The sequence below is a fragment of the Oryx dammah genome, unplaced genomic scaffold (genome assembly GCF_014754425.2).
Source record: "Oryx dammah isolate SB20612 unplaced genomic scaffold, SCBI_Odam_1.1 HiC_scaffold_17, whole genome shotgun sequence".
In the NCBI taxonomy this organism is placed as follows: domain Eukaryota; kingdom Metazoa; phylum Chordata; class Mammalia; order Artiodactyla; family Bovidae; genus Oryx; species Oryx dammah.
Genome location: NW_024070201.1, coordinates 41213282 through 41228155, shown reverse-complemented (window position 1 = coordinate 41228155; position 14874 = coordinate 41213282). Strand labels below are relative to the sequence as shown.

Here is a 14874-nt window from a genome sequence, read left to right as displayed (position 1 = left end):
TACATCATTATTCTCTTGCTCTTGTCAAGGGAAATAAGCTCCTGGGGATTTCAGCAAGTGGAACCTCCCCACCCAGAATGCTGAAAAGTCAGGCTTTCTTTGTTCACATGTGGGCACAACTTCTGTGGTTTACAAACTATAGGACTCATGACAGAGGGACAACTTGCAAGTGTTTCTGGGTCTAATGTACCAGATCCTTGAAGTCATCACCATGTCCATCTTTGTCTGCTGAACCCAACTGACCAGAGAAACAGTCTTCCCCAGCCAGCATAAGGCCCTGTGAACCCCAGCATTGTTGGAAATGTTGGCTGTACGTGGGGACAACTGCAAAGGAAACAAGGCTGCCCTCTGATGTACAACCATGTGAAAAACCACATGCAATGGATATGATTAGTCATCTGTGGAAGTAACCCAAGAAATTGTCTGTAAATGTGGCTGAAGAGACGGGAGGCTTGACCAGGATCTCCAGAGGGCAGGACAGAAAGACAATTATAAGCGTGTGACGACACCTTTTGGAGAGAACTTTGCTCTCAGCGATTTCCCCTTCTCTAAGAGGATCCCTTACATAACTGAGGAATGGCTCCTTATGGCCGCAGTATATCCCACAATCCTGTCACCTGATTGTGGCTGATTGATATTGACCCAACCAAACTGGGCCTATCAGGGTCTCTCCCCTGAGACCTCGGACAGAGATGAGGAGCCATGGAACCTGGTTAAGATAGGAGTTGAGCCCTAGTGTGGTGGTCTTCCAGGTGGGGAGTGCATACCCAGGGAATATCCAAGATGATCTGTGGAACATGGGAAGACAATCGGGAACTATTACTTATTTCGTTTCTTTAATATTAAATAAGCAGACTGGCAATGATGCCTTCATTCAGTCACACATTGAAAGGTCACTGTCACATCCAGTTTGTGAGATGTCCTGAGGGAACACGGGAAATTCTACAATGCTAAGGGACTGACGTCACACCCTCACGTATTCATTTGCTTTCAGTGACATATGACACAGTTTATATGTGATCAAGTGGATTTGTGAAACATATCTAGTTTTAAGAAAACCAATCATCATAAAATGGACAAGTGGCTTAAATGTCTCCTGCAAATATGTGGAGTAAGTATACTATAACTGCTAATAATACCACAAGCAACTCTCAAAAGTTTCTACAAACTGGTGGATCAAACTAAAGAAGTTCACTTACAATTCTGTAAGTAAGGACAATTTTCTTCTACGTCAGCTGTCTGAGCTGGCTATCCTTCGCCTGCTGTCTCTCTCCTTGCCCTGCCCCAGGATTCACCCTCTCTGCTCTGGGCTCATGGATGACACCTATAAGACTGGATGCAGGCTTCCATGCTTGCTGAGTTTGGCCAACGCACCAGTGGGAGGTAGGGGGTAGGGGGAGAGGTTGGGCATTTCCTCCCCTGCACCCTTCTTGCTTCAGTGTTACATCTCTGGCAGTGGCTGTGACCCTCCTTAATAACAGCTCAAGCTGGATGGTCCCACCTCCATGGCTCCGGGTGTCACTGGCTTCCAATCACACTATTTTCTCCTCTCGCCCCTCCTGGCTAGAACTGGTAATGGCTCCCTGCTGTTGCTAGTTTGAGGGAGTACCTGGGCACCATCCCTCGTGGTTTCTAAACCTCTATAAATGGTTCTTTCTTTTGTTAACTCTCTTGAGCCAACTCAGTTAAACCTGGTTCCTCGCCGGGAGACTGGTACATGTCTCATGTAGCCATGACAGTTATCAAAGCCATGGGTTATCCAAAGTGCTGAGATCTTAAAACATAATGAGGCATAAGTAATCACATTTCTCTTACTAAAGAATACTCTTAAGAAAACAAAACAAAAAAAAGTTGCTGGCACTGGTAAAAACACAAAGCAAGATTTTTAAATAGTGTGTTCTCTTTCTTATCTCTTAAAAATTTCTATTTTTACTAGTTTTATAAAATAACTTGCATATCGCCAGTGGTAAAGAATCCAACTGCCAGTGGAGACACAGTGCAGGAGACACAAGAGATGCAGGTTTGATCCCTGGGTTGGAAAGATCCCCTGGAGTAGGAAATGGCAACCCACTCCAGTATTCTTGCCTAGAAATTGACACGAACAGGAGAGTCCGGAGGGCGACAGTCCATGGGGTCGCAAAAGACTCGGACCTGAGTGCGCACAAGCACAACACGAATGCAGTAGCTCATGAGCACAGCTGAAGACAAAGACACACACATAAGTTAGAGATGCATTCCAAAAATATTTTAATTGATGAGATGGGCCATCAAAACCCTCCGCTGTAGAGAAGACCTCTGCTCTAAAGGAAACACTGGCAAGTTCCTGCTGCCAGGCCCCTTCCACTGCCGGGGGCTGCGTTCCTGGGGAAGTCTCCTCCTTCCTTGATTCTCTGAACTATGTTCCAACAAATCCCATCTTTCTACAGAAGACAAAGGGAATTCCAAAGAGAAATGCTTATCTAAAGTTCCCCGGGGACAGACCCATCCTGTGCTCTGGGGGAGTCTCTTTGTTATAAGCAGAGATGGCTATCAGGCCATTTTATGGCTCACGTGAAATACTCCTTAGAACTTTCCACCTTCTGAGCTAAATCTCCGTCTCCCAGGCATTTTGGTCACTGGAAGGGTAATCCTTTCCCATACATTAGCGCACAGACATTCAGAATTACATGCTTCACTCTCTTGTGAGTTTGATTACCACGAGTCAGTCTCCATAGACATAATTAATTCCAGGCCACAGACCAGGCTTAGGGATAGGTCCAGGACCCTGGAATATCCCCAAGATCATGTTCCTTAGGGAGTCCTCTTGGCATCCAGTCTAGATTCCTCCTGACAATATTCAGCTTCATCATCATCACTTTCCATCAGGGACAAGTTGGATCTCAACTGGGAAACAGGAAAGATGTTTAAGGTAAGAAGTCCAGAAGGGCATCACAGTCTTTCTACCAGGGATCCAAACCCCAAACAAGTGGAAAATATCATGATAAGACAGCCCTTAGTGAAACCTGACCACCTAGAGCCACAAAGCTCTAGGTGTCCCCTGTGCTTGATGTTAATCTAAGCTGAAATAACAGTTACTATTTACTAAGTACTTATACACATATAAGTACTATGGATACAGCAGTCCATTTCATTTTCATAAAACCTCTTTGAGCAAGTTAAATTATTATCATCTTCATCCTCATCTTACAGGTAAGAAAAGTAGTTAGATTCTTTCCCCCAGAGTCACATGGTAAGTTGCAGAGTAGGGATTTGAATTCAGGTCATTTGATTTGAACACCTGAGGTCCCAACCATACTCCATGCTGCCTCTGTAGCAGATTGCGTGGCCTGGGCCATGTCTAGGAACTTTTCGGGCATAAACCTCGGTGGGTCAGAGAGAATGACTCAGGACTCATGACATAGGACATGGCATTTCCTGCTAATAGAAAGCTCATGGTTCTAGACTTGTATTTTCCTACTAAACAGAAGATAAGGTCTTGCTCACGGACAAGGTTATGAGACCTGATAGAGACTGCCACATACTGGGAGTTCCCTGGCGGTCCAGTGGTTAAGAATTCACCTTCCAATGCAAAGGATGAGAGTTCAATCCCTGGTAGGGAAACTAAGATCTGAGAACTAACTACTGAGCATGAATGCCACAACGAAAAATCCCACATGCCACAACTAAGACCTGACCCAGAAGGGTGGGATGGGAGGGGGTCGCTGAGAGCAGACACCAAGCTGAGGGATTTAACCCCACGAAGCGGACACCATCAGGAGAGGGAACTGAGACTCGGAGAGGTTAGCTGTGGCTCAAGGTGCAGAGCTGGTCAGTGGTGGAGGGCCTGTGCTCTCCACCAGGCAAGGTGCTAATTCCAGCTCCAGCCACCAGCTTCCACTGTGATTGTGAGAGAAGAGCGGGTCAAAGCTGAGCCCTCCTCCCGACTCAGAGCCGGCGCTCTTTTGACCACATCTGTATGAGCAATATCAAGGGTGTCTTCGGGCTTTCTTTCTCTTCTGATGAACCAGGAACCTTGGGCTATCTGGAAACATGCTCCAGTTAACTTGTAGGTAGCCTCTGGTAGCCTCTGTGTGTCTCTTCCCGGAGTGACCACCATGCCCTCTGCACCGTGTCCCAGCCCTGCACCCCTGCTGCCATCACTGGATGGCCCCATCCCTTCCAACCTCTTCTGGGCCCGTTGGCTCCTAATTTTCACTTAGTTCCCTCTGCCCCATCTTATACTCACTGATACGCCTGCTCACAGAACCTGTGTTTCCTAAACCTGAGTCATCTACACCCCACCCTCACATGTTCTCTCCTATATATTTAGTGATTTAATTTTTTTCATTTGATGAGCAAGGTGCCAGGATTGCTCTCTTGGCTGGGCTATTTGCCAGCTCTGTGTTGTTGGCCAAGTTCTTTACCCTCTCTGGCCCTCAGTTTCCTCATCTGTACAATAGAACGAACAGTTGTAACTACTTCAGAGGGCTGCTGTGAGGATGAAATGAGGTCCTGCAGGGAAAACAATAGAATATCGCTAAGCACACGAGAAGTGCCCGATGTGTTAGCCTCCCCTGTCGTCACACTTATTTTAAAAGGAACTGTATATCCCTACCATCCGTGGAAAAGTCAGTACCATTCGTAACACAAATAGAGGACTTAGTTGTAAAAATAAACTTAATGAAAACAGTTATTAAATTCTAACTATTCCTGACGAAGTCTCCAAGTCCAAGACTTGCTCTCATTTTTGTCAAGAAGAGAGACAGGAAAGCGTTGGAAAGACGTTGAAGGCACACTAGGCACAAACCCGGGGGAACAACTTGCCCCGATTTGCCTGGGACGTCTGGTTTTAGTACTGCAAGTCCTGCACACCCGCGCTCCTGGGCTGCCGCACATAGACGGGAAAGAACATAAAAGGCAATTCTGACGTGAATCCATGTGTTTAGAGCTGAGTCAATATTGCACTCACTAGCATCTTGCAGCAAAAAACCCACACCCTAGAGCCACACTGCATAAGCCCACCTGGGAGCACGGAGTTCCCAAACGCCACACATGGATGGAAAAGCCGTCATGTGTGTGCCCCTGAGAAAGAAAAAGAAAGAAAGAAAAGAAAAAGAAAGAAAGAAAAACCACACTTGTAAATGCCCAGTGGGAGGAACGATGATTTAACTGTTGCACAGCAGAATTACTCGGTCGCATACAACCCCCGAAAAATCAGGTTTTGAAGTATCTTTCATGACATGAGAAAATAACCAAGATAGAATGTTTGGTAAAAAAAAAGACTACTACTCAGACATTAAAAAAAAAAAAAAAGAATGAAATCTTGCCATTTGCAATAACGTGGACAGACTTGGAGGGTATTATGCTTAGTGAAATGTCAGATAAAGAAAGACAAATACCTTATGATATCACTTATGTGGAATCTAAAAAACAAACTAGTGAATATAACAAAAAAAGAAAGAGATTCACAAATAACTCCAGTGGTTACCAGTGGGGAAAGGGAAGCAGGAGGGGTAGGATAAGAGTAAGGGATTAAAATTTACAAAGTGTTATGCATAAAATAAATGATCTATGAGGATATAATGTACAACATAGGGAACACAGCCAACATTTTGAAACTATATAAGGAGTATAACCTTTAAAAATTGTGAATCAGCAAGAACTGATGCTGGAGCTGAAACTCTAATACTTTGGCCACCTGATGCTAAGAACTAACTCATTTGAAAAGACTCTGATGCTGGGAAAGATTGAAGGTGAGAAGAGAAGGGGACAACAGAGAATGAAATCGTTGGATGGCATCACTGACTCAACAGATACGAGTTTGAGTAAACTCCGGGAGTTGGTGATGGACAGGGAGGCCCGGCGTGCTGCAATCTATGGGGTCGCAAAGAGTCAGACGTGACTGAGTGACTGAACTGAACTGAATGTTGAAAGCTGTAACATATAATATTGCACATCACTGATACTTCAGTTTTTTAAAAATTGGGGGGAAAAAAAGCCAAAGATATCCTTCAGTAGGAGAATGGATAAATTGTGGTGCATCTAGGTAACAGAATGTTCAGTTCAGTTCAGCGCTAAAAAGAAATGAGCTATCAAGCCATGAAAAGACATAGAAGAATCTCAAATGCTTATTACTGTGTGAAAGAAGCCAGTCTGGAAAGGATACATAGTGTGTGATTGCAACTGTATGGCATTCTGGAAAAGGTGAAATTACGGAGACAGTAATAAAGATCTGTGATTGCTAGAGGTTGGGGTTATTGGAGAAGGATGAATACATGGAGCACAGAGGATTTTTAGGCAAGTGAAAATACTCTGTATAATACTATCATGGTGCATACATGTCATTATATAATTTTTCCAAACCCACAGAATGTACAACACCAAGAGTGACCCCTAAGATAAACCATGGACTTTGGGTGACTATGATTGTCAATGCAGGTTCATCAGTTGTAACAAATGTATTACCCTGGTAGAGCTGTTACCTGGCAGAGGCTATGGTGTGTGGGGGTGGGGAGGAACTGGGAAATTTCTGTGCAGACCTTCCTCTCAACTTTGCTGTGACCCTAAAACTGCTCTTAAAAAATAGTCTTAAAAATTTTTTTTTTTTTGCTGTGCCTTGTGGTTTGCAGGATCTTAGTTCCCTGGCAAGAGACTGAACCTGGGCCACTGCAGTGAAAGCACTGAGTCCGAAACACTGGACCACCAGGGAGTTCCTTTAAAACAATTTTGTTTTTAAGCAGACTATAAAACCCATATGGTAAGACCCTAGTTTTATAAAATATACAGAAATGTAAAGGAAGAGACACACCATATTAACAACAGTTTTGAGGACTTCCCTGACGGTCCAGTGCTTAAAACTCCACTCTTCCAATGCAGGGGGCACAAGTTCGATCCCTGGTCAGAGAACTAAGATCCCCCATGCTGTGCAGCCTGGGCAAAAAGAAAAACTCAGTACTTATCTCTGAATGATGCAATTCCACAGAGATCTTTCTCTTATTTATATTTGTTTCTGAATTTCTTACTTATACTTTCCAAGAAAGTTTAGCAAAGAATACATATTACTTTTATTACTAGGGAAAAAATCTGAATAAGAATTATAAATTTAAAAAGCACTGGGGTGGGAAGAAAGTAACCAGAGCAGATTACACCCCAGCCTTCACTAACCCTTTTTTCACATCTGTGGCTTATTAGCTGAGAGGGCGAAGAGGTTTTCTGGCTGGCTGGCTGACTGTCACCTGTTTGCCTTCTTCCATGGGGAAGACCCTCACAGAGAAGTCAGGGCATGCCCAAGGTCACGGACTCATGTTGCCTCTGCACCTCATCCCATGAGGCTGCCCTGGGCTGTCACCTGGACTCAGGGTCTGGCCTCCAAGGTACACGGGGCAAAAGGAATCCCCTTGACCTTCCCATCACCTGGACTGTGACACTCTAACTGCCTGAGATCCTGGTTACTAACTAGAGGCAGGATGGCATCTAGCACTGCAAGTGCCCACTTTGGACCAAACTAGCCTGAGCTGGAGTCCTTGCTCACCACCCACCAACTGTGTTCCCTTGGGCATGTTGCTTCACCTCTCTCAACCACAACATTCTCATCTCTACCACAGGATTAAATGAAATAACAGTTCTAGCACAGACCCTGGCACAAAGTCAATTCATATCCATTTTCTCTCCTCCTTCCTTTTACATTTGCTACAAGAGAACTCAGTTCTCTATCTCTGTCCCCCTGCCTCCAAGAGCTCAAAGAGCAGAGTCTGGAGGCTCCTAGATCTCTCCTCCCCACCCATCTGGGCCTCTGCTCCTCCTCACTCATCAAACTGTCCCTCTGCTGACCACCAAGCCACAGAGAGGGCGGCTGAGAGGCAATCTAGAAGCTACATGCAGCTACCCAGGAGAGGTGGCAGAGTAAGAAGGGGGTGGATAATTTGAGACACCCCACACACACACCTTGCATTCTCTCAAGATACACCAGAAGAATCTGATCATCCGGCATACATACGCGATAAACCCAGGGCCCTGTTTAACCAGAAACCACATTATAAACATTATGTCCATTTTTTCATAAGAAAAAAAATCGCTCCTGAGAACTTTGTATTGATACACTCTTGGCATTATTCTGAGTGTAGGACACACTGTACAGAATGAGACGGGGTCTCTGCCCTAAGAGAGCTCAGTATCCACTCCTGCTGAAGCTGTGGGCACATCCCTCCACCTTTGTTACTAATAGGACAGAGGCAAGGATTGTTTGGGAAGCTGAGAATCCATATGTGAGGTTCAGTCCACCAGGCAAGGAATCTGGCCTCCTCACACAGAGACTCACAGAACCAACCCCTCACCCTGAAATTATGAGCCCACTGGTCCACCTGAGAGTTAGTTTCAAGTAGAAGAGATCCCACAGCCTTAACTGTCTTCACCCAGGATACGAAGTCTCCTGGTTGTCACTTGGTGGCTGGATGGCCTTGGACAGGTCATGGAACATCCCCCGGTTCCAGTATCCGCCTATGAAACTGAGGTGAAGACACGCCCCCTTTAGCGCTGCTGGCGAGAGCACACGAAATCACGTATGGAAAGTCTGCCACTCAGTGTTGGAAGAGAGTCGGTGCTTCCCCACGGCCCGCTCAGAAGCGGCACCAGCCAGAGATGAACGGGGCATGGTGGTTAGAGCAGAGCCTATGGAGACGGGCTGCCTGGGGTCATAGGCCAGCACCACCTGTCACCAGCTGCATTTCCTCTCTGGGCTAAAACGTCCCATCTACATGCTGAGGATAATAGTAACCTGTGCTTTGTAGGGTTGCGGAGGTCTGAATTACTACACGGCAAGTGCTTAGAGCAGTGTTCCATGCATAGTAAGAATGGCATGTTTGCTTTTTTATTTCCTTCTAGAAAACATGTTTATGGGGATCACTGATCATGGTGTAGCAATTTGTACAGGATTATACCTCCCAGTCTTACATGGTATGCAAGAACATCCTGCTTACTACCAAGCACAGAGGAAGGTGCATCAGCTGTGAATACAAACAGCCACTTTCAACACACACCTATAGACTTGCACACCCACACAAACACCACTGAATCATGGACAAAATGAACATGACGATGACGATTGTAATATCATCCATTAGGGACAAAAAGCCCAAGACGCTCCCCAAGGCAGAAGCGTACCCTCATACTCCCGGTTGTGTTGAGCATTGCGGCTGGACTCGTACGGACTCGGCTCTGACTCCTAGTTCTCCCAGCTCTGCTCCTCCTCAGTGGTCTGACCCTAGACAAGCCACTTAATCTGAGTTTCCTTCCCCAAGAGCCTTGGGGTGAAGCTGAGGGGAGTTCACCCGCCTGTCACCCGCATGTCACTGCCACCTGGCGGGGACAACAGAAGCCCCGGCAGGCTCCGACTCCCTAGTGCTCCCAGCCTAACAGTCTGGGAAGCAACTGCCTTTTTCCTGCACGAGATCCATGGGCTGCTTGACTCCCCCCCATACCGAGACCCTCAAAGAGCAGCCTGAAAAGTGGGTGTCTTAACACCCACCTCTTAAGGGCAGCTGCTGAACTCTGGGAGATGGGAGCATCGGCCAGGGGTCCCTGACAATCCCACACTGTGTTTACTCAATCTGCAGAGCAGCTCCAGGCTTTTATAGCCATTTACTGGACAGGAGGGAACAGTCAACTGGGCCCCTCTCTGGCCTCTGGCTTCCACCGGCCTTTCCTTTGGAAAAAGGCAGCCTGAGTGCCTTCCACTCTAGGAATAGCTCTGACTCCGAGCTTCTGGAGGTGTGCAGGCTCAGCGCACAGGCCAGGCACACACAACCCCTCGAGGGTGCAGAGAAAGGTCACAGGGGGGCAAAGCTGGAGGCAGGAGAGATGGGGACAGGGGTAAAAACAGGGGCTGCCACCAGGACACAGGATACAAAGTGCAGGGACAGACACAGGGGCAGGTCAAGGAGGGAGACAGACAGGGCTGGACCAGCACAAGGGCCAGAGTGGAGAGGAGGCGAGAGTGTTGGGGGGTGGGGGTGGCGGTGGCAGGGAGAGACACAAGTGCTCACAGAGCAGGGCTGGGGCAGCAGGCAGTGCGCGAAGAGCCCTGCCCAGTGGGCTTACATAATCTGGGGACCCTCTATTACTCCAGAGTGGTCCACAGGAAATCTGGGGATGGGGGTCCCCAGTCAGAACCCACGTTTTCGCCCTAACCTGTACATGCTTTCCAACAGCAAGCAAAAGAGACACAATTTAGTTACGTTAGGACGGGCTCAGATTCACTTCTTATTTTAAAATGATGACAGCAACAATAAAAATACTCAGCTGAAATGCCATTCGACCAAGCCAGCTCCCCTAGAAAGTTAAAGTCAGGCGCCCCCGTCCCGGCACACCCTGTACCTTTAAGGAGGAGAAGAGTCCCCTTGCTCCCGGCTGAAGAGGCAGGTTATTCTTGGAGATAGCGACGACTTACCTAAAACTGAGTTATTCCCCTTTCCTCCTCCGGCCAGCCTCTCTTCACTCTGGGGAGCTTTTACCATTTAAGGTCAACGTTACATCTGGCTCCGGAGCTTGGAGCTGAGAAGCCTCTGGCTGCTGAGCTCCGCTGCCCGCCTCCTCGGAGAGGGGCTGGGACTTAGCCCAGAGCTCCTCAGGGACCCCTCTGGCCCGACTCAGGGGGCAAACGGCAGGGAAGCTGGCCAGGCCATCCGAGGCTCAGCGCAGGCTGGGCCTGAGAGGCAGTGGCTGGCCCTGGGCCCCTCCCACGGGCACCCACACAGCGGAGGGCAGTGCCCACAGGCAGCTCATGCTGCTGGGCATGTCCCGGCCAGGCAGGGACCAAGAAAACTCGGCCGATCTGCCTCCCAGCCTGGAGTCTCCAGCGAGCATGTGAGCCTGGACAAGACCCTGGCCCAGCGCCAGCGAGACTGGGAACATTTCCTGTCCCGGGGATTGGGAGGTGGGGGCTGCTCCCACCTTAAGCCCTCGGGATTAGCAGAGAGAAGGGCCTGGAAGATTCAGCTAATCCCAGACCTGGCACTGGCCCCAGGGCTTCAGTCCTTGCTCCTCCACGGAGTAGCCCTGTGGTCTTAACCTCATGGAGCTTCAGTCTCCTCATCTCTAAAGTGGGAATAACTGGGATCACAATGCCTAACTCCTAGGGTTGCAGGAGGATTTGATGAGATGATACTGAAAGGCTTAGCACAGTGCTAGCATCTCAGACTTGCTGATCAACACCATCGAGTTTCCTGCCCCTGCTCAGACACAGGTGAGGAAGAGCTGCTCTCTCCTGAAGTCCACAGCTTGCCTTTACTTGCTCCTCACCACCTTGGGTGCAGCCCCCCACCCAGAGAAAGATCATGGTGCTGTGGGCCCTGGCCAGTCACATGGGGGCTCCAGCCCTTTTCAGCAGTTAGAGGCAGCTCAGAGGAACCCTGAGTAGGACTGCCAGATAGAATGCAGGACACCTACTTAGACTTGAATTTCAGATAACACATATCTATTTTAGTATAAGTATGTCCCAAATATTGCACAGGACATGCTTACACACACACACACACACACACACACACACACATGCTGTGCTGTGTGCTTAATTATTCAGTAGTGTCTGACTCTTTGTGACCCTGTGGACTGTAACCCACAAGGTTCCTCTGTCCATGGGGATTCTCCAGGTAAAAATACTGGAGTGGCCTCTTGCCATGCCCTCTTCCAGGGCATCTGCCCAACCCAGGGATTAAACCTAGACCTGCCACATTGCAGGATTCTTTACCATCTAAGCCACCAGGGAAGCCCAAGAATACTGGAGTGGGTAGCCTAGTCCTTCTCCAGGGGATTTTCCCAACTCAGGAATCAAACTGGCATCTCCTGCATTGCAGGTTAATTCTTTACCAGCTGACCTACCAGGGAAGCCCCATATATATGTGCATGTATGTATATATATATAATCTGAAATTCTAATTTAATGAAATTTAATGGCTCATCCTGTATTTTTATTTGCTAAATCTGGCAACTCTAGTCGTGGGCCATCACTTACCACCTCAGAAAGTGCTCACCAGTCATGCTGAGAGCTCTAAGTGTTGGTGCCTCAAGACGTGTGGCCTCAAGCCCTCCTGGTGACTGTTGCCTGGCTGCATACAGTCTTTATCCTCAGTTCCTGGCTGTGGCAAGCTTTTTCCCCCAAACCTGGCCCACTGGGCTTCTATCCCAGCCCCTTCCATGAACATCCAGTCCTGGACTGTCTCTTCTTGCTTGTTACAAAAGAGATTCCTGATGAGACTATAGTACATGCTGTCTGTCAAACCCATAAATAACTATTTTTGTAGATGGAACCAGAGGAGACTCCTGGGTACTAGCCATGCTTTCTCTCAGGCATCTACACCTATCCATCTACTGGGAACAGGCTCTCTCTGGCAAAACCACAAGGTGATAGCTACTAGAACTGCAGGTATAGGGACTAGAATGAATTATCAAACTCTTTAGTGCTGTTTCTCCAACTTCATTGTACAATAGAACTATCAAGTGTGAAACTCTCTGGACCCCTTTCCTAGACGTTCTAATCTTCTGGATCTAAAGTGAGACCCAGAAACCTATATTTTAATTAAGGCCCTCGGGTGATTCTTACTTATGCAGTTGGTCCAAAAACCCCATTTTAGGGAATGGTACTCCAAAAGTTGATTTTGTGAATCCAGCAGCAATTACTGCAAAGACAACTAGAAACTTGGGTTTGTGTGCATGTGAGGAAGGAGGTGTGAGTGTATGTCTGTGTGTCTATGTGTCTGTATGTGTTATATAAACCTTATATTGAACACCTACTATATTCCAATCACTATATTAGATACTCTGCATTAAAGCATGTACCTTCCTACGTGCCCCATGAAATAGAGCTATTATACCATTCTTTTGAAAAGGAAACTAAGACTTGAAGAGGTAAAAAGACTTGTCTGAAGTTCCACAGCTAGTAAGTTGTAGAGTGAAGAAGTGAAGTTAGGTGGTTTGGCCCTAAAAGTCTTCCCTCGTACCATACTTCCTTCCCTTCAGCCTAGTTTCTTAAATTAGGGTTTGTGGGTAGCCTTCAGGGGTCTCTGAGCCAACTGAAACTGTGTGCAAAATACTGTGTGATTTCTGTTTTTCTTGGGCACAGGCCCATAGCTTTCACCAGACTCACAAAGGGGTCACCAAATAACATTTAAAATCACTACATTAACACACATTTCATAAAGCACGTCACTGATGTGTGTGTGAAATGAGCATGCTCTATAGAAGACAATTTAGCATGATCAAAATTACAAGGCTTGTATCCTTTGATCCAATTCCACACCTAAGAATTTATTTTGCAAACATATTCCCACACTTGGGGAAATGACAAATGAACACGATTATTCACTGCAGCTTTGGGTATAAAAGCAGAAGGAAAAAAAATAAAATAAAATAAAAGCAGAAGGATTGGAAACAACATAAGTGTCCACCAACTGGAAGCCATAAAAAATGATGGGTATAGCAGCAGCACAGGGTGAGAAAGCACTTTATGTAGTGATAAGAAAAGCCTCCAAGATCTCATGGTTAAGTGGAAAAAGTAAGAAAACAGAACAGTATAGATATATATATACACACATATAAATGTATTTACATTCACACATACATACTCACAAGTACATATGTGTGTGTACACACAATCTCACTAAAATTCACACAAGAAACAAATAACATTAACACTAATTGCCAGATGGTGCTAGAGGTAAAGAACCCATCTGCCAATGCAGGAGACATAAGAGACACAGGATCATTCCCTGGTCAGAAAGATCCCCTGGAAGAGGGCATGGCAACTCACTACAGTATTCTTGCTTGGAGAATCCCATGGACAGAGGAAGCCGGTGGGCTCTACAGACCATAGAGTTTCAAAGAGTCGGACACAACTGAAGTGACTTAGCATGTAGTAGCCTATGGGGAGGAAATCTAAGTGGCTTGGGCAAAGAGTATACACTGTATATTTTATTTATACATTTAAAGTTTGAATCATGTGAATAAGTCACATGTTTACATTCAAAAATAGTAATGAAATAGAAGCATTGCTAGAAACAGGGATTTAGTTAATTCATCCTCCAGCACTGCCTCCCCCAAGTATCAGGGTATTGGCATGAGCCTGACTAAAGGTTATTTTGTTTTTTTTACTTTTTATTTTTGAATAATTACAGAAATGCAGGAAGTTCAAAAATAGTACAAAGAGTCTCATGTACACTTCCCCCAGCTTCCCCCAGTGGTAATAGCATATATAACTATATGAAAGCCAAGAAGTGGGCACTGGTGCCTTATTGTTAACTAGATCACAGGTTTTATTCTTTTTTGAAATTAGAGTATATTGCTTTACACTGCCATGTCAGTTTCTGCTGTACAGCAAGGTAATCAGCTATAGACACACATAGAGTGTTCGTCGCTCAGTCGTGTTCGACCCTTTGCAACCCCGTGGACTGTAGCCAGCCAGACTCCTCTGTCCATGGACTTCTCCAGGAAAGAATACTGGAGTGAGTAGCCATTCCCTTTTCCAGGGGATCTTCCCAACCCAGGGATAGAACCCAGGTCTCCTGCATTGCAGACGGACGCTCTACCATCTGAGCCACCACAGATATCCCCGTGTTTTGGATTTCTTTCCCATTCAGGTCAGCAGAGAGCACTGAGTAGAGTTCCCTGTGTTGTACAATGGGTTCTCATCAATTATCTATTTTATGCATAGTAGTGTATATATGTCTATAGATCTTATTCTAAAAGTTATTTTAAAAATACAGCCTTCTCACAGCTCACATATTCATTTAAAATGTTTTTTGGGTGTGCCAGACTAGAGTTGGCTGATGGGATGTGGTAGGGACACTTCAGAGCCATCCCTGCCCTCATGCGGTATAGACCAGAGAAGATGACCTGTTAGTTAAA

The 14874-nt window shown here is 46.4% G+C and overlaps 1 protein-coding gene across 2 annotated transcripts in view; it reads right to left on the bottom strand.

The window, feature by feature from the left end:
- The window catches only part of IRAG1 (inositol 1,4,5-triphosphate receptor associated 1), a 116596-nt gene extending 106162 nt beyond the window's left edge, over positions 1 to 10434 (bottom strand). Inside the window, exon 1 of one of the 2 annotated variants that reach the window (XM_040258381.1) lies at positions 10351 to 10434. The gene's annotated coding sequence lies outside the window, so the exon portion shown is untranslated. The remainder of the gene's footprint in view (positions 1 to 10350) is intronic. The other variant, XM_040258383.1, reaches the window with a different exon arrangement.
- Positions 10435 to 14874: the final 4440 nt, after the last annotated feature.